This window comes from Mirounga angustirostris, unplaced genomic scaffold, assembly GCF_029215605.1.
Source record: "Mirounga angustirostris isolate CCGP_5_RB_7025 unplaced genomic scaffold, mMirAng1.0.hap1 SCAF_7, whole genome shotgun sequence".
In the NCBI taxonomy this organism is placed as follows: domain Eukaryota; kingdom Metazoa; phylum Chordata; class Mammalia; order Carnivora; family Phocidae; genus Mirounga; species Mirounga angustirostris.
Window position 1 is genome coordinate 74,074,889 of NW_026991715.1, and position 23,685 is coordinate 74,098,573.

General features: G+C 40.0%; 1 protein-coding gene and 1 non-coding gene across 3 annotated transcripts in view; one reads left to right on the forward strand and one right to left on the reverse strand.

Moving 5' to 3' along the window:
• MCTP1 (multiple C2 and transmembrane domain containing 1) overlaps nucleotides 1-23,685 on the reverse strand; it is a 512,471-nt gene that overhangs the window by 448,229 nt on the left and 40,557 nt on the right. The window lies entirely within an intron of this gene.
• LOC135365463 (small nucleolar RNA SNORA63) lies at nucleotides 14,983-15,113 on the forward strand. Its single transcript, XR_010413393.1, has one exon. It is a non-coding gene; the product is annotated as a small nucleolar RNA SNORA63 (small nucleolar RNA).

Here is a 23,685-nt window from a genome sequence, read left to right on the forward strand (position 1 = left end):
AATTTCCTACCATTTCCATTTTCCTTTCTAAGAGAACGTCAGCTTAGCAAGTGAGGACAAGTAATGTTCTCATCCAGAAAATAATAATCAGTTTCTCTGGGAGGCAGAAGATGTCCTGCAACACAATTCTGGCCAATGAGATACAAGTAGATTGAGCAGTTTCTCAAAGAGGGAGTAAACTCATGCTAAGTTAGCTTTAACTTTTTCCTTTAACTTTTTCCTTCCCTTTCTTTCTGCCTGCAAAATGGATGTGATGTTGGAGATGGAGCAGCTGTCTTATAACCATAAGACCACAAAGAAAAGCGCAAGAGATTTGCAGGACCTAGACTCTGGAATTCTTGAGCTAATAACTACCTAACTCCCAGCTTTTAGTTTGGTGAGAAAAATAAAATTTCTATAATCTTTAAGCCACTGGGTTTTTGTTTGGTAGGAGTGGAGGGGGTTCGAGGGGTCTATTATGTGAACACAATTCCTAACTGGTTCATGGCTCCTCTTATGTATATCCCTGTTGGGACAGAACAGGCCTAAGTCAGCACAAACTACCTGGATCATGTCCCAACTTAGTGGAGCTAGTCTTTCTATTCCTTTACTTTCAGAGTTATTTACTATTAAGAGAGTTGAGAAAGGGCAACTCAGATGCTAATTAGCTTCTCCCCAATCTTAACTTCAGACTTGCTTTAGGGTAAGATTTCTACCTTGGAATTCAAATTGTAGCTCAACTCATAACTCAGTTGTCTTATTTACCCTCCCAGGAATATCAGGTATTATAAAGAAATACGGAAAGCAAGGCTTCAAGTCCAATACAATGGAACAGTGTTGATAATAAAAATTAAAATTGCCCCAGACTTCACTTACTTCTCCCATCCTTCAATCAACTCCCTTACTGGTGATGGTTTATCAAGGACAACTGAAGGATTCTTTGAAAAATGTTTAAGACAAATGACAGCGATAATTCACTGTTAATTTGCTGCCAAGACCTCTCCTGAACTCACCCAACCTCACTTTCAGTGCATATTAGCCCCAGATGCATTTGATCAACAACTACCATCTTCAATACCCCAAATTTAAATTCTTACATGCTCATGATATTTATTTTTAAATAAAGAGGAGTATATACACTGAGAATTCCTCAGTACCTTGACTAATAGGAGCCTGTGCGTACTGTTAAGACCTAAAGAATTAAAAAGCAAAACAAAAAGCATAAACAAAAACTTTTACACTACCCGAAGGGATGACATTTTTGGAACAATTCAATATTTTCTTGATGTCTTTGAAATTAAATATTTCAAATAATTTTCAGATTAATATATTTAATATAATAGTTTATTAATTTAATTACATTAACATACTTCTCAATTTGATAAATCAAGAATTTACCTTCTTTGATTTAAATGGAAACAAATCACCAGTAAATTAACTCTTTTGATCTTTGTTTGGCATTTGTTGTTAACACGTTTTTCACTGTAGTCTAAGAAAGCCTATGGTAAATAGAGAATCCTTTTCCAATGAGAAAATACACACACTAGATGTTATCTAAAAATAGTCATAACTTTGTCAATGCCCTTGTGTCAATGTCCTTCCTATTCATAGATGTCTCTGACATCTATGTGTATGCTGGCATAATTGGAGACCCCGCTATGTTGCCAGGAATTCTTGCTATGGTATGTCCACAGGAAGCCTGGGTTTTAGTCCAAAGAACTAGTGCTGGAAAAATCATCCCTTGCCTTTCCAGAGAATTACTAAGAAAGTACTCCATCTTACAGATTGTCCTTTTTTTTGCAGCTATCCATAGCGAGAATATTTTCTTGGCAGTATTCCTCTGACACTATGTTCTACTGGCATTTTTCCAGCTCAAAAGAGCACGAGGCTCCCAAGCCTGACAGGTACCTGCTGGGATGCCCCAAAAGAAATGCCTACATGAGTTTCTCTTACGGTGTTTAGAGGAAATTCCACCAGATGTCAAAACCCCACCACTCAGAAGCAGCCATTGCAAGAAATGTAGGTCACACACACTGAGGAGTGAGATGGCAGAATTATAAATTCTTGTTTTAAACACACTGTTAGAGCAAAGTGAGACATTGCAGAGTTGTATTAAGCTGATGGATAATCTGGCAGCAAACAAACACATACTTATTGTCTTTCCAATCTAAGCTGTGTGACTGTTCCCTGTTGTCTTGCATGCCAAGAAAAGACTTCATCTCCAAATTTAATAAAAGTACAAGAGGGCAGCCTGTATCATCTCTCCTGAAGCTATCTCTGGAAGAAAAAGAGAAGATAAAAAGAGCAATTCAACTCTTCTCAGTTAGCATTTTTATTGACTACCCTGAGGGGTACATGACTCTAGTGAGCAGATGTATACGGTTATACACAGCCCTAGTGGAGTTTACAATTGAAGGCACACACAGTAAAGCTTTCAAAAAGCAACAAGACAGGTTCGCTTTCAATAAGACAACAGATATATGCTCACTGATGCCACTGCAAACTTTAAAAAAATATGTATTACTCATGCATTCTAGCACATTCATATTTCCTAGTATTGTTTCCAAATATTTCTAGCATACACTGTAAATAGCTTTTCTTTCCTGGAATTTACCATTGCCATTACTTATTAAATTTGCTCATGGGTTTGCTTTCATCAGAGTTTTTAAGATTTTTCTTCCCCTAGAGGATGCCAAAATTTATCATATCTAAATTTAGAAGGATAATGGAATAGGTATACCATACCCCCTTCTCAAAGCACTTTCTATAATTACACTGAAGTTTAGTCAGAACAACAAAGGGAATTTGGAGGTTCCACATTCTAACTACAGACAACTTTTTATATTTGTTCCAATAAAGATGAGGGGGACCTATTAACACAGCTGGTCTTGGCCGTAACTGTTTTCCTCTGACAAATGGAACATGAAGCCATAATCCTTGTTATTAAGTTCTCATGATATCAGCTTATCTACAGTGAGATTAATTTCTATGGAGAAAATGGACAGTGAACTGGGGAGATCACAGATATTGACTCTGAAGATGTTCTCAGGCTTGGTAATAACACCGAAGGCAAGATTTTACATGGAAACCTAGAAAAGTACTTACTAGTACACTAAATCATGTTAATAAAATAAATGTCTTTTATATTAACCACCTTCAGTGAAGTAATTTTACCAGGCAATGTTTAGATACTTTGTGTGACCCAATTGTTTAGTCTAGGCCCCAGAGCACATTTTGGGATTAAAACCAACTCACTATCAAAGAGTAGCACAAAAAGAAAAAAATGACCAGGAACCTGGACCTCACAATATTTCTTAGATGTGTCTCCTGGCTTTCTCACTCTTCTGACCTATAGGAATTGCAGGAATGGCATAAGAAACTTGAAATATTTAGATTTGTTAGAGGTTTGGAGAAGTGCTGCCCATGGATCTTTGTCTAAGGTTGAGCCTTAGACAAAGGGAACAGACTGATGTCAGAAGAGATAAGGAGTTTCTAGTCCCCACAGTAAAATTACACTGGACTAGGGTAATAAGCAGGAAGAGCTAGGGCAGAAAAAAAGGACGTGGTGGGGGTGGGGGGGTGGATAGGACTATATGCATGATAGAAGAGGTTGAAAGGAAAGATCTGGCTCCGTGGTAAGTCCACCCAGGCAAGGATTTGTGTGCTTTGGTCAACTACATCTCAGTTTAGGGGCACATGATAAGTTGAAAGAATAAATGAATTATTGAGTTCATTAGGCTTTTAGATCCATGTTCTTTATTTGATTTTTTTAAATCCTGTATTTCTCAGAGCATGATCTGCGATATCATTTTAGATGGTAACAGTACATTAAAAACTCTGATTCAGGGGAGTGCCTGGGTGGCTCAGTCGTTAAGCGTCTGCCTTCAGCTCAGGTCATGATCCCAGGGTCCTGGGATGGAGCCCCGCCTCGGGCTCCCTGCTTGGTGGGAAGCCTGCTTCTCCCTCTCCCACCCCCCCTGCTTGTGTTCCCTCTCTCGCTGTGTCTCTCTCTGTCAAAATAAATAAATAAAATCTTAAAAAAAAAAAACAACAAAAACTCTGATTCAGGAATTGACAAGGTTTTCACCTTTCAATTTTCTAATATCAAGGAGAAAAATCTCAGCCTGGTGCTAGCAGGTCTTCAACATCTCTCCATTCTTGTCTTAATAGAAGAAAGAAGTTCTCAGTCACTGAGCCTCCAGGTAACATCATCTAGCTAGAACCATATGCTTTTTTTTTTTTTTTTTTTTTGGTTTTCAGTCTATTTATTTTTATAGTTACCACCTATTTTCAAAGAGGATTTTTCTGATTTGTGGTAGTAATATAAAATTTCCTTTTAAAATAATTTAAGTCCCCAAACCATGTTGATTTAAAGGAGAATGAGTAGGTTAAGAATGAAGGTTGCAAATACATATGGCAAAAATGAGATGATAATACTCAAATGAATTAAATTTGGGAAGCTCTATTCTAATGGCCTTGGGCCTCTTGTGGGCCTTAGCTCTCACTGCTCACTAATAACAAAAACTTAACGTCAGCTTTAGGTGGCTCTCACTGAGCCCTCTCTCAGTGCACTTGGACTAGCCTTAGGTCCAGAAGCCTCTGCCTCACCCAGCAGAGACAGCAAATTGAGACAAAAGTCCATCAAACAAATCCACATGTATTCTTCAACTTCCTGGGGAGCAGCTTAAATGAAAATACAGAAACTCCACTTTCCAAAATTTGCCATAAACTTTATATTCTTATTGAGAGAGATGCCTGTAGCTGCCCCCTCATTTTTATTCATTTGATTCTCCACTATTAAGCTCATTTATAAATAAATCCTAAACAAATGAATGAACTTAAAAAGTAACAGAAAATATAAATTTCGAAGTCAAATATCAGCCAGAATTCTGTTAAACACCATACACTCTTTTGGATGATCCTAACTTTAATTCCATAATAAGTACCTGATAGATCTCAAACTCAATTCAGCAAAAACCTGCATCATCTAAATTGGGAGCCTGTAGTTCTTGAACTAACTTGCAGATGTGGTATGAGTTGCTAACAGAGGACATTTCATTTCTGACATTCAAAACTAGGCATAAAAAAAGGGCTAACCCTGGGCTCCTGGGTGGCTCATTTGGTTAAGTGACTGCTTTCGGCTCAGGTCATGATCCTGGAGTCCCTGGATCGAGTCCCACATCCAGCTCCCTGTTTCGGCGGCGAGTCTGCTTCTTCCTCTGACCCTCCCCACTGTCATGCTCTACCTCTCTCTCATTCTCTCTCTCTCTCAAATAAATAAATAAAATCTTTAAAAAAAAAGGGGGGGGGGGCTAACCCAGAACTGAGGTTCCTTATGTACCTGCTAATGGTCTAGGCCATTGGGTAGTCAGTAAAAGTACAAGGAACTACAGAAGAGATAGCTTTTTGTGCTAACCAAGCACAACGAGATTGCCACAGTACAACACTACTTAAAATAAAATAAAAAATTAAATAAAACAAAATAATACACATTCAGTAATGGAACTGGATTCTCATTTTCTGCATTTTCACAAAGGACTCCTTGGTCTTCAGGCCACAGGAAGGATGTCTTAACATTGATGATGCCATAATTTGAAAGAAAGAGAGGCAATATGGTGAAACTTTTTATCATCCTTAAGAATTCATTTTATCTGATTCTTTTGTTTCTCCTTCTTCCTCTAACATTATTGGCTTTTTGCCACTTCACAGTAATTAAGACTTTGACTCTGGGGCCAAGAGGGAACAGGAAAAAAGTAAAACTCACTCATCAATTTAAGACAATGACTCCCACCTCTCATGTCATTATACAACCTCGCAGAAGCACTGCAACAACTTCCTCACAGCTCAAAGCAACAAGAATACCTACATACAAGAACAGACATACTTACACTCTACCATCCCTGAAATATTTCCTTCTATTTGAAATAAGTCACACAAGTGTTGAAATGCTCTCTAACTGTAAAAATTCTTTACCTCACATGGGTGTCATTGTTTAATACAATAACTTTATAAATATACTTTGAGCTTCCTGGAAAAGTGACATGTAAATAAAGCATTATTGCCACAACATCTCCCTTAATGATCTAAAAGAGGCAGTAAATAGCAAGCTGATGGATTCACAGATGGTACTAAATTGAGAAGTGTTGCAAACATCAGTAAAGGCAGGAAAAATCATGCAACAGAGACCTAACATGCTTTAAATAAAAGCAAGATATTTTTAATTTTATGGGGGAAAGAAAGTGACATTCTTTTAGAGAGCCCAAAATACACTGTCCGTCAGAGATGCTACAACCAGCATGTAAAAACATAGAAGCCAGAACCATTTTCAACTCCTCAAGCTCAGCTAACCTGCCAGTATACTTTGCAGGGGGACTGGCAGTCACATAAATATAAAGCTTATCATAAACAGGGGGGAAAAAACGGTGATTTCATTAGAAAGTGCCAATGAGAAGTTCGGGTTTGTATGTTTATAACTTTGAAAGAATACAAGATTCCATTTAGGAAGTAAATCTGCTTTATCCGAAGCATTTTTATAAGACTAAATTTGTCTCCCATTTAGACAAAGCCATCTGTTTGGACAGATTTTGCATATGGACCAAAACAGAAATAATGCTTCTTGACAGCTGTACTTAGGGTTACACTTGGCTTTGAGTTTGTCCTCTACTTCCCATGGTGACCAATGGAGTACATCTGAGACATGCAGTTAGAAATACCATCTGTGGGCGCTTGGGTGGCTCAGTCAGTTAAGCGTCCGCCTTCAGCTCAGGTCATGATCCCAGGGTCCTGGGATCACGTCCGACATCGGGCTCTCTGCTCCACGGGGAGCCTGCTTCTCCTCTCCCTCTGCCCGCCCCTCTGTCTGCCGCTCTGCCTACTTGTGCTCTCTCTCTATCAAGTAAATAAAATCTTTAAAAAAAAAAAAAAAAGAAATACCATCTGTAAGAGTGATGACAGACTAAAGCAGACACCAAAGACGCTGACACCATGACCATCACCACGCCTCTATCCTCTAGACTCTGACCTGTGCCTTCTGGGAAGTTTAGACCCATTTCTAATATGGAAACATTTTAATATCAAAATATATTTATACATGTGTTGGTCATTGCATTTGTTCAGGTGACAGACAATAGTTGCCGAATATATAAAGTCTTGATGAGCTCATTGTAGGTTCTTTTTACAGGAGCCAGACCCATTCACCTCTTCTAGCCAACTGAGTTTTCTGATCATTGAGGACTGACACGTGAAGTCTTATTGTACACCAGGCCTTCAAAGCTGTTGTTGATCTGGGAACGTGCCACTGAATTTTATTAACCTGGGGAATCTGTTTGCACAGAAAATCATCTCACAAGGGATCAAAAAGAAAAATAATTTGATGTATCTTCCAAAGTTAACTTCAGTAAACTGGGACTCTAAAAAGGGATCTCAATCCAGTAACTGAAAATGAGCAGATTCAACATAATAGTTTATTTCTATTGAAAAAAGCGGGGTGCCTGGGTGGCTCAGTCGTTAAGTACCTGCCTCCAGCTCAGGCCATGATCTCCAGGTCCTGGGATAAAGCCCAGCATCTAGCCCCAGCATCGGGCTCCCTGCTCAGTGGGGAGTCTGCTTCTCCTTCTCCCTCTGCCCCTCCCCCTGCTCATGCTCTCTCTCACTCTCTGTCTCTGTCTCTCTTTCCTTCTCAAATAAATAAATAAAATCTTTTAAAAAAGAAAAAAGAGAAAGACTGGAGGCCATCATCGGGCAGGGTCTGGTACGGCATCCCATGTCGTCAAGCACCCAGGTTCTGCCTGCTCTGCTGCTTTGTCATCTTGGGCATGCGCTTCCCCCCGCAGTCCAAGAGGGCTGTTTGTGTTCTAACTGTCATGTCCAAACAGGACTTAGTCATGTAGCATGGCTTGCTGCAAGCTGTCTGGAAAATAAGGTCTTTATTCCAAGCACCCAGGTAGCAGGTAGATATTAGGGGTTCTTGTATGTCTCTTACTGAGTAAGAACGAGAGAACGGATTCTAGAGAAGAATGAGTTTCAATTAAGAGTCATATTTTAACATTCAAAGTCTGGTAATGCTAAAGATTCATCTAACATCATCAGTCCTTGGTTAACAAAATAAGCGCTGATTCTCGACTCTTCACTCATCACTGTTTCTTTGAGCTTAGTAATGAATAAAATTGCTTATTTTTTCACAACTTTTAAAGAACTCTGCTGCATGGGTTTACAGTTGCTGTCCTGCAGCGATGTCTTCATGTAAACTGTCACAAAATGCAAGGGGAAATGAAAAATGTTTATAAAATGATAAAAGGTAAACTTTAAGCTTTCCCTTGTTCTGCTACAGCCTTTACCTTTTTTTTAAGGTGGAATCTGGGACCCGTTAAGATAATCATTTTAGTTAGGTCCATTTTAAATATTTTCATCACACTGAACAGTTTTATGTATCTTCCTATGTTTCATAAGTATATAATTCATATACATTCACTGTTCTTTTAGATATAGCACATCACATTATATGAACAACTCTTCATTGAAGCCTCCTTTCAGGGGGGAGTGAACCGGGTACTTTCTGCTTAACAACTGGCTCATTGTTGGTTATGACTGTTAATCGGGGCATTAATAATTGTATTAGTTATTATTTAATAGTTATTGATTCCACAAGCCTCCCTTGCATATTTCTAGAAACAAACAAAAAAAATGAGTGCAGGAATAGAAAGTCTAAATTCAGAAAAATTCACTAGGGGACTTAGGTGAAAGGAATATCAAACACTGCAACAATCAGAAAGAATTTTCTTCCGGTGTCACAGTTCCTCTTTTGAGTTAGCTTGAGTCTAAGTCTAAAATTCATTTCTAAAATCTCTAAGCCATTCTGCATACTCTGCCTAAAAACTGTTCATCTGCATGTTTTTAAAGATCATACCAAACATTTATGATCAGCTTGAATAGAAATGCTTTTCTGTTTTTCTAGGTCTTTTTCATAATAAACAATGAGGCTATTTGAAAACATTTCTAAGAAATGTATCTAAATAGCAGGAAATCATGTGTAAACTTTGGGAAACACAGGACAAATAAAGGAAATTCTGATTTTTAGCAACGCGAGAAATGCAACGGCTCTGGTGAGGTAAGCATCAGCTACTGTAAAGAGCGTGTTCTGAAGTTTCATTCTCCAGCGTAACCAAGTTCCTGCAGGACTGGAGACAAGTGAGCCACTGCTGTCTGGAATAAGGTTTCTATGTGGACAGCAGCTCTTCAAGCCCCTCAGGGATGGGAATTCGTCTTGTAGACATTTTCCTGATAAAACCAAAAGAACTTTCAAGACTCACTCTTGCCTAATCATCTACGGGGATATTTAGATTCTGCTATTGGTAAATCATGCACAGCACTCAGGCATCCAAAGAATCAGTCCACAGTCCAATTTCCCTACATTTAAATAACTGTCTAAACCGACCAAGGAAGTCAATGAGCCTGAATTAGCACAATTTCGGGTGCACACAGATTGGTCTAAAGGAAGGCACAAGTTTTACTTTGCCTTCGACAAAGTAAAATGAGATAAATAATTTTTTTCTTAATCCCTTACCCAGTTACTGTTTCTCATGTCCAAAGAGTGTGACCCCTTTAAATCGAAAAGCAGTATCTGTGTGCTTATACCCCAATTAACAAAAAGGCGGACGACCTCCAGACAATGCTCTATACAACTTACCATTGTGGTCTTCACTGCTCAGAGGAATAATATTTATGAACAACTATCAATTATGTTCATTCTCTTTCGCTATATGTATCTCTGTCTCTCTCCATATCTCTCAGTTCTCTGTGTCTCTTTTACACACACACACACAGTCCCTACTCCCTCATGGCTCAGTAACACTAAAAAGCCATAACGGTTCAAAGACAGAAAATTCTGTGTCTCCAGATGCCAACTGAAATCAGGATATAAAGCTTTCCCCTACTGCCTATGTTATAGGAACTAGCAAAGGGTACAGACTTGGACTTCAAATGTAAGTCTAGCTCTGCAGTGTTGGGTGTAAAGCTTTAACCTCTCTAAACTTCCATTTCCTTTGACTTAAAATTAGGGTAATGCCCAACTCACATGCATGTGAAAAGGACTAAATGAAGTAGCACTTTCAGGAGCCAAGCACACAGGATTGAACACATATTAGTTGGTATAACTTTCCACTCATCACTTGTGAAGCAAGATTCTTAGCACCACTGGAACCTCTGGGGTGAAACTTCCTGTGCCAGCTCAGAGAGACTAAGCAGCCAAATTAAACAGAGTGTTTACCCAGGCCCCAGGCTTACCAGACCTCTGCCCTGGACGCACCTGACCCAGACCCCAGGCTCACCCCACCCAGGCCCCAGGCTCACTAGAGCCAGGCGCCTAAGTTAAACTAAATGCAATCATCTGCTCCTTTCTTTTTTTCAGGATCCATTTGAAAAGCAAACCACAGAGGCATTTGAGAAGTGACCAGCAGTTATGAAGCAAAATGAAAGTTGTCAACTCATTCGTTATGAATATAGAAACCTAATACTTTGCATGGCCTCGAACAACAGTATCTAGTATCTTCAACAACGCAAACAAAAATTCTTCCTGCTCAGGCCCCATAAGCAGAGATAAAAGTGCCTGGGAATTCATGTCTCCCCAGGAGGGACACTTAACCAATGCCCAAAAAATGGAGGAGTATGATCATACCAGCTTGCCTGCTCTGATAGGAACCTCCAGAGCGGGGCCTGTTTTGTCTCCAGGGCCCCCTGCCAGACTGAGCCAGCGGTGCCCCCAGACTTTGCTTGATGTCACAGCCTTGCTGGGCCCGCTGCCCTTCTGGTTCTGCCTTCCCAACATCCTACCAGCTTTTCTGAGCAAACTTCCTAATAAATAATGTTCATAGAAACAAATCCTGTCAAGGCCAGCTTCTAGGGAACACAGCCTCAGATAGGCATCCATGCTGGGACACATCTGGGTAAAAACAAGGGGCTGTGCCTATTCACTCAAGGACGTGGGGATAATTATCCAGAGACAGATATGAACAATCCATACATAGATAAAAAATAAGAGGTCACTGTCCTCACTCACATGTGATAAGAATCCTAAGTGACCCATACCTGCATTTACTTCGTGCTGGGTATGGCTATTAGTGCTTTATCCACATTAACCCATTTAATCCCCACAACAACTTCATGAGAGGTGAATATTATTATCATTATGTCTTTTTTGTAGGCCAAAGAAGTGACTTGTCCAAGTTCACACTGCTAATCTGCGGTAAGACCAAGGATTCAGACCTCCACAGTGCTCACTTTTAACCTCCCTACCATACAGCCTCTATAGACAGAAAAGTTACAGTAGCTGTGGTTGGTCAGAGGATGAAAAATAGATGACATTTAATGCTTTGTCACAGGATCTGTAGTATCTCAAAAGTGAAAAACGTATTAACAGGAATATTTAAACCACAATTCTATTTTAATATGACAGCTTTGTAAATTTACATTCTAAAATTAATTACATGCCCACGAGTATGATTTCCTTTTTCCTTCATTGTATGGCCCTAATTTTTCAACTCAACTTTTAATTTTTGTTTATCAAGTACATATCTGCTCCTTAATTTCCTATTAGAGTCAAGCTACCTAACCTTTATTTTTTAAATTTATTCTTGAAAGCATTAATCCAAATTTAATTTCCCGTAAAATACTGTAACTTCATACATACTCTGGGCAAGACTTCTGACATTCTAGGTCAGAAGATCTCACCTCAATAAATATCATAGGGATGTTGCCTTGTCTTTTTTTTTTTTTTTTTTTTTAAGATTTTATTTATTTATTTATTTGACAGAGACAGAGAGAGCAGGAACACAAGCAGGGGGAGTGGGAGAGGGAGAAGCAGGCCTCCCGCTGAGCCGGGAGCCCGATGTGGGACTCGATCCCAGGACCCCGGGATCATGACCTGAGCCGAAGGCAGTCGCTTAACCAACTGAGCCACCCAGGCGCCCGGGATGTTGCCTTGTCTTAAAGGTATCTTTGAGGAGGTTTTGTATTCTGTTAATCAGTGACATATTAAGAGAAAAAAATTAACTTATTTTTTCTGAAAATGTATTGGTAATAAAATGCCATGAGGTAAAGAATCTAGATCCACCATAAATATCTTATGCCATCACTGCAAATTTCGTGATACAGAAATGCATGACTTTGGTCTAAACCGCATACAAAGGGGGTGTGTGTCGGGTTAGTCATCTATGTCCTGAACCCCCAGCTGAAATCATTCTGAAGTAGATGGCATAAACTTAGTTATTCCTATTCCTATACTCATTTTCTAGCAATTACAAGGAAACACAATGAAACAAATGATAACAGAAATAAGAAAGATACCAAAGACAAAGCAACAAGGAAAGCACAGCTGTGTGAAATGTTACTTTATTACAATAGCTCCAAATTTAAGGAGGGTAGCATCGCCCCCTAGGGTGCATTTGGAGGTAACAGGATAGTTGTGATTAAGTATTTAGATATTAGTATATATACTTTACCATAAATTGCTTTTCTCTTATTTCTCCTTTATAATAGTTAGACCATATTAATCTTTTGAAAGTATACATTTTAACATATTAAATGAGTTCACAAGTTACTTGTTATTAAAAAAAGAGGGCATTTTCTGATGGAATTGAGAATCACTACTTTATAATAATCACAAATACAGAAAAGACACTGTCAAATGGCCAATGTGTACAAACGGACCCTCAGAATTGGATGGAATCTTAGTGGCATCATCTGAGGACATCTGTCTGGTATGTGAATTGCCTCTGTAATACTCCCAAGTCATGTGTCCTCTTCCTGATCACCTCCTGTACTCAAACATTTAAAGAGAAAAACATAGGTCTTTAACTTTTCAATTGAGAAGACATGCAATTACTTCTTTCAACTTCCTCTTTGCTGCGTATAAATGAGAACATACATCAGAACATGCTCCTGAATGGCAGTGTACATATCAAAAGGCTTCGGCAAGAAAGAGAACGTAAATTAAAATCTGAAAATTAAGCCAGTCAACTACAGGTTTTTTTAGCTTACCAAAAGAACTTTTTCCTCATTTCTCAGATAAATGTGCCAAAACAGCTCATGGCGTCTCACACCAGTAGACTAATGCAGCTCTTACATGGGAATGGATCCTCTGCCTTCCCTATGAACTCAGCCTTCCTACTGTTCATAACAGCTGACAGCCTGTTTATTTGCTACTATTTAAAAAGTAGCAAATAGGGGCGCCTGGGTGGCTCAGGCTGACTCTTGATCTCAGCTCAGGTCTTGGTCTCAGGGTCATGAGTTTAGACCCCACATTGGGCTTCATGCTGGGCATGAAGCCTACTTTAAAAATTAATTAATTAATTAATTAATTAAGAAAAGACCCATAAGAAAACACAGCAGTTAAAAGGTCAGGTTATTCACTACCCAATGTAAGTCTCAGTGGTACAGGTATTAGCGATGTTGGAATAATTCAACTGATATCCCTCTGAACAAAAATTCTGACAACGCGCTGGGTGACCACGTAAGGTGGTGATGGCTTCTGACCTAGGACGCGAGAGCATACAAGGAATTTTAAGGTACCAGTTCCAAAAGAGATTGGCTGCCAGCAGGCATGTATAAACTTCAACACCCCAGGAGCAAATGAATATACATATATTTTTCCTACACCATTAATTAGCTCTTAACATTTCCAAGAGTGGTAAATGCTCCAAGTTCAAGCGAGAAAGAACACTTCAGCCTTTCACTCCCACCTTATATTCCACTGAGACTCCACAGTGCTTGTTACTGCCTTCTCTTCTTTCCTCAGGGTTCTCTCTCTCCCCCCTAAATCTGCCTTGCTCTGTTCCTAGGGTTTGGTTTCGTTGTTCTCCATATCTATGGGTCCTTCCCTCTCCAACTTCTCTTCCTTCCATCTCCCCTTGTCTTCCCTCTTCTCTCCACCATTTTTACTTGGTCATCACCTGGACCTGAGACATTTTTATTGTTAATGTGTTTGCTCTTATTGTTGTCTTTAGGAAAGTATGTTGTATATATTCCAGTAGAGTATCACAGCTATGTCATTTTTATAGTTATTTAATTGAAAGAGAACCTTTCCTCCACTTTTGAGTTTACCACCTCCTGCCTTGAACAAATATTCCAGTCCACCAAAGCAACACCAACAAATATTTTGTAGGCTGTCAAATCAGCACCAAAGGCTCAAGAATTTCTGTGTGACATATGCAGGCCTTTTCTTGCTTGGAGTGGATCTGTCAGTGGCCTATATGTCCATAGTACATACCTTCCACAGTTATTCCCCCTGTTAACGAATCCCTCCCTCACCATTTGTCACACCCTCAAAAACACTCCTTTTTCGAAACTCAACACATATTCAACTCCTTCCCCTACTTTCCATGAAAGAATATTGTTAAGTTTTGTAAATTTGGGATTATTTTTACTTGTGAATTGTGAAAATACTTATTGTTGAGGAAAAAGATGCAGCTTTTCAAAAAAATTCCAAGTATCCACCAAAACCTAATAACTTGCTTTTGGAGTGCAATCTCATTTTAAACTACACTAAATTTAAGACGAATTTGAAGCAAAGAAGAAAATTAATTTGAGGTCATTTTCTATCTGAGGTCATCAAGAAAGCATACTTTATTTTCTGAGGCAATCTACAAATGTAATTTCAGTAGATGCAAAAACAGCAATTGACAAAAACCCAACATTTATTTCTGATAAAAACTCTCACCAAACTAAGAATAAAAATAAATTCTCTCAACTTAATAAAGGGCATTTCCAAAACAAAACTAAACTAAACTAAAAATCCTTACAGCTAACATCATAAAGATGAAACACTAAGTGCTTTCCTCCTAAGATCATAAATAAGACAAGTGTGACGGTCACTCTCATCACTTTTAGTTAGTATTTTGCTGGAAGTTCAAGCTAGCATAAGGAAAGAAAAGGCATCAGAATATAAAGTAGAAGTAAAATTGTCCTTATTCATAGATGACATAATTGTCTATGTAAAAAAAAAAACAATGAATGCAGGATCTAGTTACAATGTAGCTGTAAAGTGCTGCCTTGTCTTTGCCCCCTGCTCAAACTAAAGCTGTTACCTTTCTAGCCCTGTCCGCCATGGTGCTTAGCAGCCAGGGATGCATGGTCTCAGACATGTTTACCAAGTAAAACACTGACTTGAGGGGCGCCTGGGTGGCTCAGTCATTAAGCGTCTGCCTTCGGCTCAGGTCATGATCCCAGGGTCCTGGGATCGAGCCCCACATCGGGCTCCCTGCTCAGCGGGGAGTCTACTTCTCCCTCTCCCACTCCCCCTGCTTGTATTCCCTCTCTCTCTGTGTCTCTCTCTGTCAAATAAATAAATAAAATCTTTAAAAAAAAAAAAAAAAAACAATGAATCTACAAAAAAGCTACTGGACAGAATATCAGAGTTTAGCAAGGCTTCAGGATACAACATCAATATACACAAATCTATTGTGATCTTCATACACTAGCAACAAGCAAAAGGAAATTGAAATTTTAAAAGAATACTATAAACAATAGCCTCAAATATATGAAATATTTAGATATAAATCTGGCAAAAGATGAGCAGGACCTTAACACTGAAAGCTGGAAACCACTGCTGAGAGAAATTAAAAATCTGAATAAATAGAGAGGCAAACTGATTTCATGTGTGGGAAGACTTAATGTTGATAAGAAGCCAGTTCTCTCTAAACTGGTCTAGAGATTCAACACAAACCAATCAAAATTCCAGCAGGAAATTTTTTGTAGAATTTGACAAACTGAATCTAAAATTCATATCAAAATGCAAATGACCTAGAATACCCAAAACAACTTGGAAAAGGAAATAAAGTTAAAGGACTACTACTATCTGATTTCAAGATTTCCATGAATCTATAGTACTCAAGACAGTAGAGTACTGATGTAAAAATAGAGAACAAGATCAATGGATTAAAATAGAAAATCCAGAAACAGCCCACACTTACAAGCCAGGCTAATATTTCACGTGTAAAGGTAATTAATTCAGTGAAGAAAGCATAATCTTTCAATAAATAGTGCTACAACAACTGGATAGACATATGTACAACATGCGAAAATTAACTAGAAATAGATTATAGGCCTAAATGTAGAATCTAAAACTATAAAACTTCCAGAAGAAAACTCAGGATAAAATCTTTGTGAACCTGTGTCAGGCAAAGACTTCCTAGGTACAACAATAAAGATATCATACATAACATTTTTTAATTGATAAACTGGACTGCATCAAAATTAAAACTCCTATTCTTTGAAAGACATGGTTTAAAGAATGAAAAGACTACTACTGGGGGAAACATTTGCAAGTCATGTATGTGATCAAGGACTTGAATCCAGAACACAGAAAGAACCCTCAAAACTCAATAATAATTTTTTTTAAACTTGTATTTAAAAAAGTGGGCAAGACAGACACTTCAGCAAAAAAGATATATGGATGGCACATATGTGTATGTAAAGATGCCCAACATAATTAGTCTTTAGAGAAATACACGTTAAAACCACAAGATACCACTACATACCTATCAGAGCAGCTCAAAGGTCAGATGTGACCAGACCACCTGCTGATGAGGGTGTGGAGAAGAAGCACTCTCCTGCATTCTCATGCTGCAGGCAGTGTAAAATGCTGCACCACTCTGGAAAACAGTTTCATAGCTTATTTAAATATATACTTATCATACGATCTAGTCATGCCACTCCTAAGTATTTAGCCAAGAAAAGTGAGAGCCTCTGTCCATACGAAGGTGTGTATCCAAATGCTCACAGTAGCTTTGTAATAGCCCAAATCTGGACACAACCCAAGTGTCCATCAACAAGTGAATGAATAAAAACATTGTTGTACATCCATACAATAGAATACTCTTTGCAATAAAAAGAAATGAACAGCTGATACAGGCAACCTGAATGAATCGCAAATAATCATGGTCAGTGAAAGAAGCCAGAACAAGAGCAAAAATGTAAAAAAGAAAAGGAAAACTATCCTCATTGCAGCCAAGAAGGAGGAAAATGGTTATTAGGTAAAATCCCAGGGTATTTGCTACAAATTCAAACACTTCCACCACACACCCTGTGTTTATTTCATAGAAACATACCAAATAAACCAGTCAGTTTTCTAAGGACACCCCCCTGACCTACAGGGGAAAAAAAAAAAAAAAGAGTAAAAATAGAACATGATTCCTCGTAGCTATCAAGCAGTCCAGAGTCTACCCCAGAGTTAAACATACAGACAGTTCTTACCACAGGACTGACCCACTACTACGTTCTCCAGACTCTGGAAATGTAAGTGATCATTCGTCACTTACATTACAATAGCTATTTGACTCAAAATTGCATCAACACATTAACTTTTTTTTATACATATTTTTTGCCTTGATTTCTAAGACTTCTAATTCCAAGGGGTTTGATTCAATCCCCAAGAATAGCTGTGACCATGTTTCAGCAAGAGCACGTTACCCAATTTGTGAGCTGCCTCAGAACCTTATGAGGAGTTTGTTAAATATGAGGATATAGGAGTCCCACACCAGATATACTGTGGTTGGCAGAACTCTCAGATGTCCCCCATGACATCCATCCCCTGGTGTCACACACTCAATAATATTATGTTACAGGGTGAAAGGGATTTTGCACATGTAATTAAAGTTACTATTCAGTTATGTTAAACTGGAGAGGGTATCCAGGTGGGCTTAACCTAATCACACAAGCCCTTTAAAAGCAGAGGGTTTCTCTAGCTAGTTGCTGGAGGGAAAGTCACAGAGGTTGAAATGTGAGAGAGATGGGATATGAGAGAGATTCTGTGCCATAGAGATGGAGGGGGCCATGTGGCAAGGCTTGAGAGCAGGCTTTAAGGGCTGAGAGGGGTCCTCAATCAACAGCTGGGGAGACACAGGGGTCTCAGTATGACCACAAGGAAGTCAATTCTACCAACAACAGGAGGGAGCTTGAAAGCAGAGAGTTACCCAGAGCCTTCAGCTAAGAGCCCAGCCCAGCTGACACCTTGATTTCAACCTTGCAAGACCCTACGTGGAAAATTCACGTGAGCCCACCAGAACTACTTTTGACTACAGAACAGTGAAATAGTAAGTAGGTAACATTTTATGTGCCTGAGTTTGATCATTGGTTGTGCAGCAATAGAAAATTAATATGCTTTCTGAGTCAACATCTCTGAAAAGTGGTGCCCAAGAATTTGTGCATTTAACAAGCTCTCAATTTATTTGTGTACACAGTAAAGTTTGAGACCAATCAAACCAGAAGAACATGATCACGGAAATGAAAAAGGTTACACTTCTGAACTTGCTTTTCAAAGCTTGAGAGACCAAACCCACTTAAGGGTTTGAATACAGCTCTTATTTCATTCCTTGTTGATGACATTCTTCCTTATCAACAGGATGAAAACTCTTAAGATACCTTAATTCATCTTCCAAACTCCAAGCAAGGCCAAATTATGTTCTAGTCAAAATCCATTCATTCTATTTTCAGAAAATCTTTAGTGATAAACATGCTCACTGCCAATAATATGATCCAGTGCCCAATACCACTTTCTTGTCTGCACATTCTTCCTTTAGAGGCATTCTAAATTCTCTTTAATGTCTTTTAAGTCAATTTTCCTTTTTCCAACCTTGGAAAAGACAGTTAACAGCCGGCTATCTTCCTTTTATGTTACAACCTTCACTTCTTATGAGACTGGTGAGTAGCAATGTGCCTATTCCTAGGAGGCCAACAGTGATTGGTCTAGATTGAAGCTATATATAACCTGGGCTGGTAACTGGATAAAAGGTGGGCATGCAATCCAGTTCTGACCAAAAGACCTAACAAGTAGCCTGCTGGATCATGGGAAAGATTTTCCTCCCTGGTAAAAAGGGAGATGCAGAGAGACACCACTTTTTCCCTCCTAAAAATCACCAAAACAAACAAACAAAAATGTATGCAGGTGCCAAACTGATGTGGTACTTTTGTCAGAATTCCTTTGCTCAATCCGTACTGTGCATCAGCCTCACAGAGGTTAGACCACGTCTGCATATAACACATGTACAAACAAGAGATAATCAAATCTGTTGGAGTCATCCTACGACATGAGAGAAGACTTCAGTGACATGCCGATGATCCCGAGGGAAATATGAAGAGCAACTTCATCCTTGAAGACTCTGTTGAGCTGCCAAACCGACCCTGGAGTCTCAAAATTCCCCGTTAAGTGAGATTTAAAATGGCCTTCTTATTGAAGCCATTTTTAGCTGGCTATTCTGATGCTTCCTTACCACCTATGCAATCTAAGTCACTTTCATATCAGGTAACATCCCCAGAAAGTTCCTAGGAATGTTTAGTGTGTAGTAATTATCTCTAGTCCCTCTTCTTGGCATGTTCCAGAAATCCCAAAGATCCTCTAAGGGTCGGCAAGGTGGCACTCTGCCAGGCAAGATATCCATACACAGGCAGTCTAGAGGAGATGATGACTGCCACCTCTCTGCCCCTTAACCTTTCCCCAGAACCAGCAGGCACCACTGCTGAGCCCAGATGGAAGTTTCCAGAAACACCTGCTGAAGGTGGCCTCATAACAGGCCGTTAGGGACACAGTGAGTTGGAGCAAGCTTGGACTCCACCCAGAAGAGAGTAAATTCTAGGATGGACTCAAAATCGGTGAGTAAAGGAACTGCTTCAGTTCCTCTCAGCATGACCAAGGCAGGGAGCCTGATGGCTAAGCCCCTTGAGGGCTATTCTCTGCCCACACAAGAAGCCTCTACTAGAAGCTCTAGCTGCTGTTTCATAGAAAAATAAGTCGGGTTTCCAAGGAAGAGAGATATTCCACTTTATTTTCTCGGCAAACCGCAGTGGAACACAAGGGCAAAAAATACACAATGTTAAGCACATAGTAAATGCTCACTAAACTCCTTCTTTGATTCATGAATAAAATACTTTAAGAAAATTTAAAATTTTACAATGCTTGGTATTTCCTTTTTAAGACTAGTTTTTTCGGGTCTCAACCTTTCTTTCTGATTTACTCTGTGAAATATTTAGTGAGATGTGTAGAGACTGGAAGGAAAGGTGAGAAGCATCCCCATGACAGGCCCATGGGAAAGCTGCAAATGGCCTAAGAACGTGCCATACACCTTGGTGAACCTGCCGCGGCCCAGAGCCTTGGTCTCACCTCTGCTGGCTCAGACCCTGATTGTTTTCAGCACACCACACATGAGGCTGCTGAGCTGTTGTGAAAAGCAGACCTGACACGTGGATCTGAATGCTCAGATTGATATGACCAGTACATTCTCTGCAACAGGCAAAGCAATGAAAGGCCAAATCATAGACCAAATGTAGTCGAATAAGCATGACATCAGAACAAGGAGAATTCACCGACAATTCAAAATCATAGGGGCACAACCATCCATTGCCGTGGTGGGGAAGTCAAAAGGATTGAAGTTGCCATGCCAGCCTTCTTGAGCAGTTCTGAGCCAGGCCTGCTCCAGTTTCTTTCTCAGACTCTCCTCCAATCCTGTATAGGTGTCAGGCTGCGAAGTCATCTCCCTTCCAACTGGCACATTATTTCTTTAAATATGTGAATTTTTCAATCAGTTTGTAGTTAAGTCTTACCAAGACTGGGAGAGCCATTCTGATATTTCCATCTCTCTGCTTTGTGTTCATTTTATACTTTCACTTGGGGGCCAACACTGTCTCTAGGTTATTTACATAATGCCTCATTGTTACTCCCGGGATGTCTCCAAAGTACTGCCCAAAAAAATCACGCACATGCCAAACTGATGTAGCACTCACGTCAGAATTCCTTTGCTCAGTCTACGCTCCAGGATCAGCCTCAGAGAAGCTGGACCACATATGCATATAACACATCCAGGGAAAGAACTGCAATCTCAGTCTTTACAACAAAACACCCAACAAGTACTGGAACCATCCATGAGCACTATTTCCCACTCACTCCTATATCCTTTCAATCAGTCCTTAAAAATATTCCCACTCCCACCCCAACTACATTAATCCTATGATTCCTGGGCGTGCAGAGCTCTCAGCAGCCCCCTACCTCCCCTCCACACTGCCACCAGCATGCACACGCAAGCACACCACCGGGGCACACACACACACTGAAAATCTTGCTCAGTGTGATCCCGGTTCCCTTGTATTCTTTGGGAGAGAGGTTAGTGTGGCCTATTTGACTTCAGTTTACACACAGCAATGGCAAGACTTTCCATCCTTGAGGGCATTTATGAAAGCATTTTGGCCGAATTGACACACACACAGGCACCTAAAGGTACCCCCTCCCTAAAGAAAACAGATTTTCTCAAAAGAGGGAGAAAATTTTTTGTCTCCAAGTCTACTGTGGCACAAACATAACATTTGGTTCTTAAAAGAGACATGAAAAGGGCCATTGAGCCCTCCAGTGGTAAAATTATGAAAATGATACAAGGCACATCCAAGCACCCTAAAGAACTCTCACAGAGATAACGGGAAAGACAATAGACAAAATTAAGTCAATTTAGGGGTTTTAGGTTTTCAGAACGCCTCTCATTTATTTACTGTGCTTTGAGGTTTATTTATGTTCACAGTTGTAGGTTTTAATAAAGAGTTTAATTAAAGGTGTGTCACAAGACCTATCTGGTGAGTCTTGTTCCAGGTTTGAATTACAACACCTGTGCAAATCAAACATAAAATGCAAACAGCAGTCACTGCTAGAGGTCTGTAATCAAATGTTTCAACTCAGAGAACATTTGGCTTAAGTTAAAGATGTTCAATGAAATTGCTAATTATTTTCCCTTACCATAGGTATTTTCCTGCATTGAGTTACATGGACTGTTGGGTTCATGTTTACAACTCTCTGCTTTGCTTTTCTAGTTCCTAAAGGACTAAGGGGCTAGAGAGAGGCAAAGGACATGTGCTTTTGATGGCTGGTCAGAGGCTTAGAGTCTTCCTTCCATCTCATTATTTCATCCATTCAATCATGCATTTATTCATTCACAACTTATCCCGCAAATATTTATTGAGTGCCGTAAGTGTCTGTCCTCATAAAGTATAGATTTTTCATGGAGTGAAGACTCCAAGGAATCTATGTAGACTCATTTAATCACACACTTACAAACAAGCTCCAAGAGGGAAAATCACTAAGAGTCTTGAGAATATATAACAATGGACTCTAGGGGTGCCTGGGTGGCTCAGTCGTTAAGCGTCTGCCTTCGGCTCAGGTCATGATCCCAGGGCCCTGGGATCGAGCCCCGCATCGGGCTCCCTGCTCCGCGAGAAGCCTGCTTCTCCCTCTCCCACTCCCCCTGCTTGTGTTCTCTCTCCTGCTGTCTCTCTCTGTCAAATAAATAAATAAATAATCTTAAAAAAAAAAAAAAAAAACAGTGGGAACCTAATATAGTCAGAGATGGTCAGGGAAGACCTCTTTTTTGAGTAAGTGGTATTTAAAGAGGATCTGAAAGAGCAGGCAGGGTTAGTTAGGCAAAAATGAACAGCAAGGAGAAGGATAGTTCATAAGAAGATCGGCAAGGGCAAAGGCCTTGAGGTGGGAGAGGGGCATATATGCAATGAGCCCAGGGTTCAGCAGGAGATAAGGCTAGCTCTCTGTGGGTTGCTGCATCAGCCTCCTTATGGTCTTTGCTTACACTGTTGTCTCTATCTCCAGTCTATTCCTAGCCCAGCAGTTATGATGATTCCTTTAAAATCTAAGGCAAGTCATGCCATTACTTTGCTCAAACCCTGCAACACTTCACACACCCCTCCCAGCCACCCTGGCCTCTTCCATGTTCCTACCACACTGCAGACACACTCCAAAGTCAGGGCTTTTGTCCTGGCTGTCCCCTCTGGCCTGCAATTCTCTTCTCCTGGACATGCGCATGGCTGACTCCCTCACATCCTTCAAATCTGTGCTCCAGTCTCACCTTCCCAATTAAGCCTACCCTGTCTACCCAATTTAAACATCAAACTCTTTCCCTCAAGTCCAGCCCTCTTCATTCTCCTGACCATGTTCTGGTTTTCTTTTTATCACAGCACTTATCACCTTTTAACACTCTGCTGCTCTCCTCAAGTGATCCCACCCTCTTCCGTCATTTTATCCATCACCCACCTGGGGATGGGTCTCAAACCTACAACTCCCTCAGGGTGTGCCTCACTCTTAGGAGCTTTAGATGCATGCATCCAGATTTCTGCTGGCCTCCATCTGGATAACTCACTGGCACAAAGCTCAATATCACACCTTCTCTTACCATAGACTTCACCTCCCCCTGCATTCACATCTCTAACCCTACCACAGTTCAGTTGGTTACTCCTCTACACAGCTGAGGCAGTTTCTGAGAACCCCTTCGGGCTCCCCAAACCCAATAAGCATCACATTTACTGGTTTTACATCTGAAACATTTCTCAACTCTGCCAAAGTCTCATTTGGGTTCTCCTCACCTTGCCCCTTCACTATCCCAGTAGCTTCCTAAACTCTGTCAAATCCAACCTCACATTGTTGTCACTCAAACCATCAAGAGTGATACAACTTTGAGCAAGTCACTCCTCTCCTTATGTTTTTTTCAGAATAGAAAGCCTAAACCATCAAGCCTGGCGGAGCAATCCTGCATGACCCAGTTCCTCCCCAGTCTCACCAGCCACAATCCCAGCCTCATGCTCTGCCTCAATAATGCTAAGCATCCGGGGGTCCATTCTCCTTCCTTGTAGTCACCACACCCCTTCTTTACCTCATGAACTTCCACTCATCTT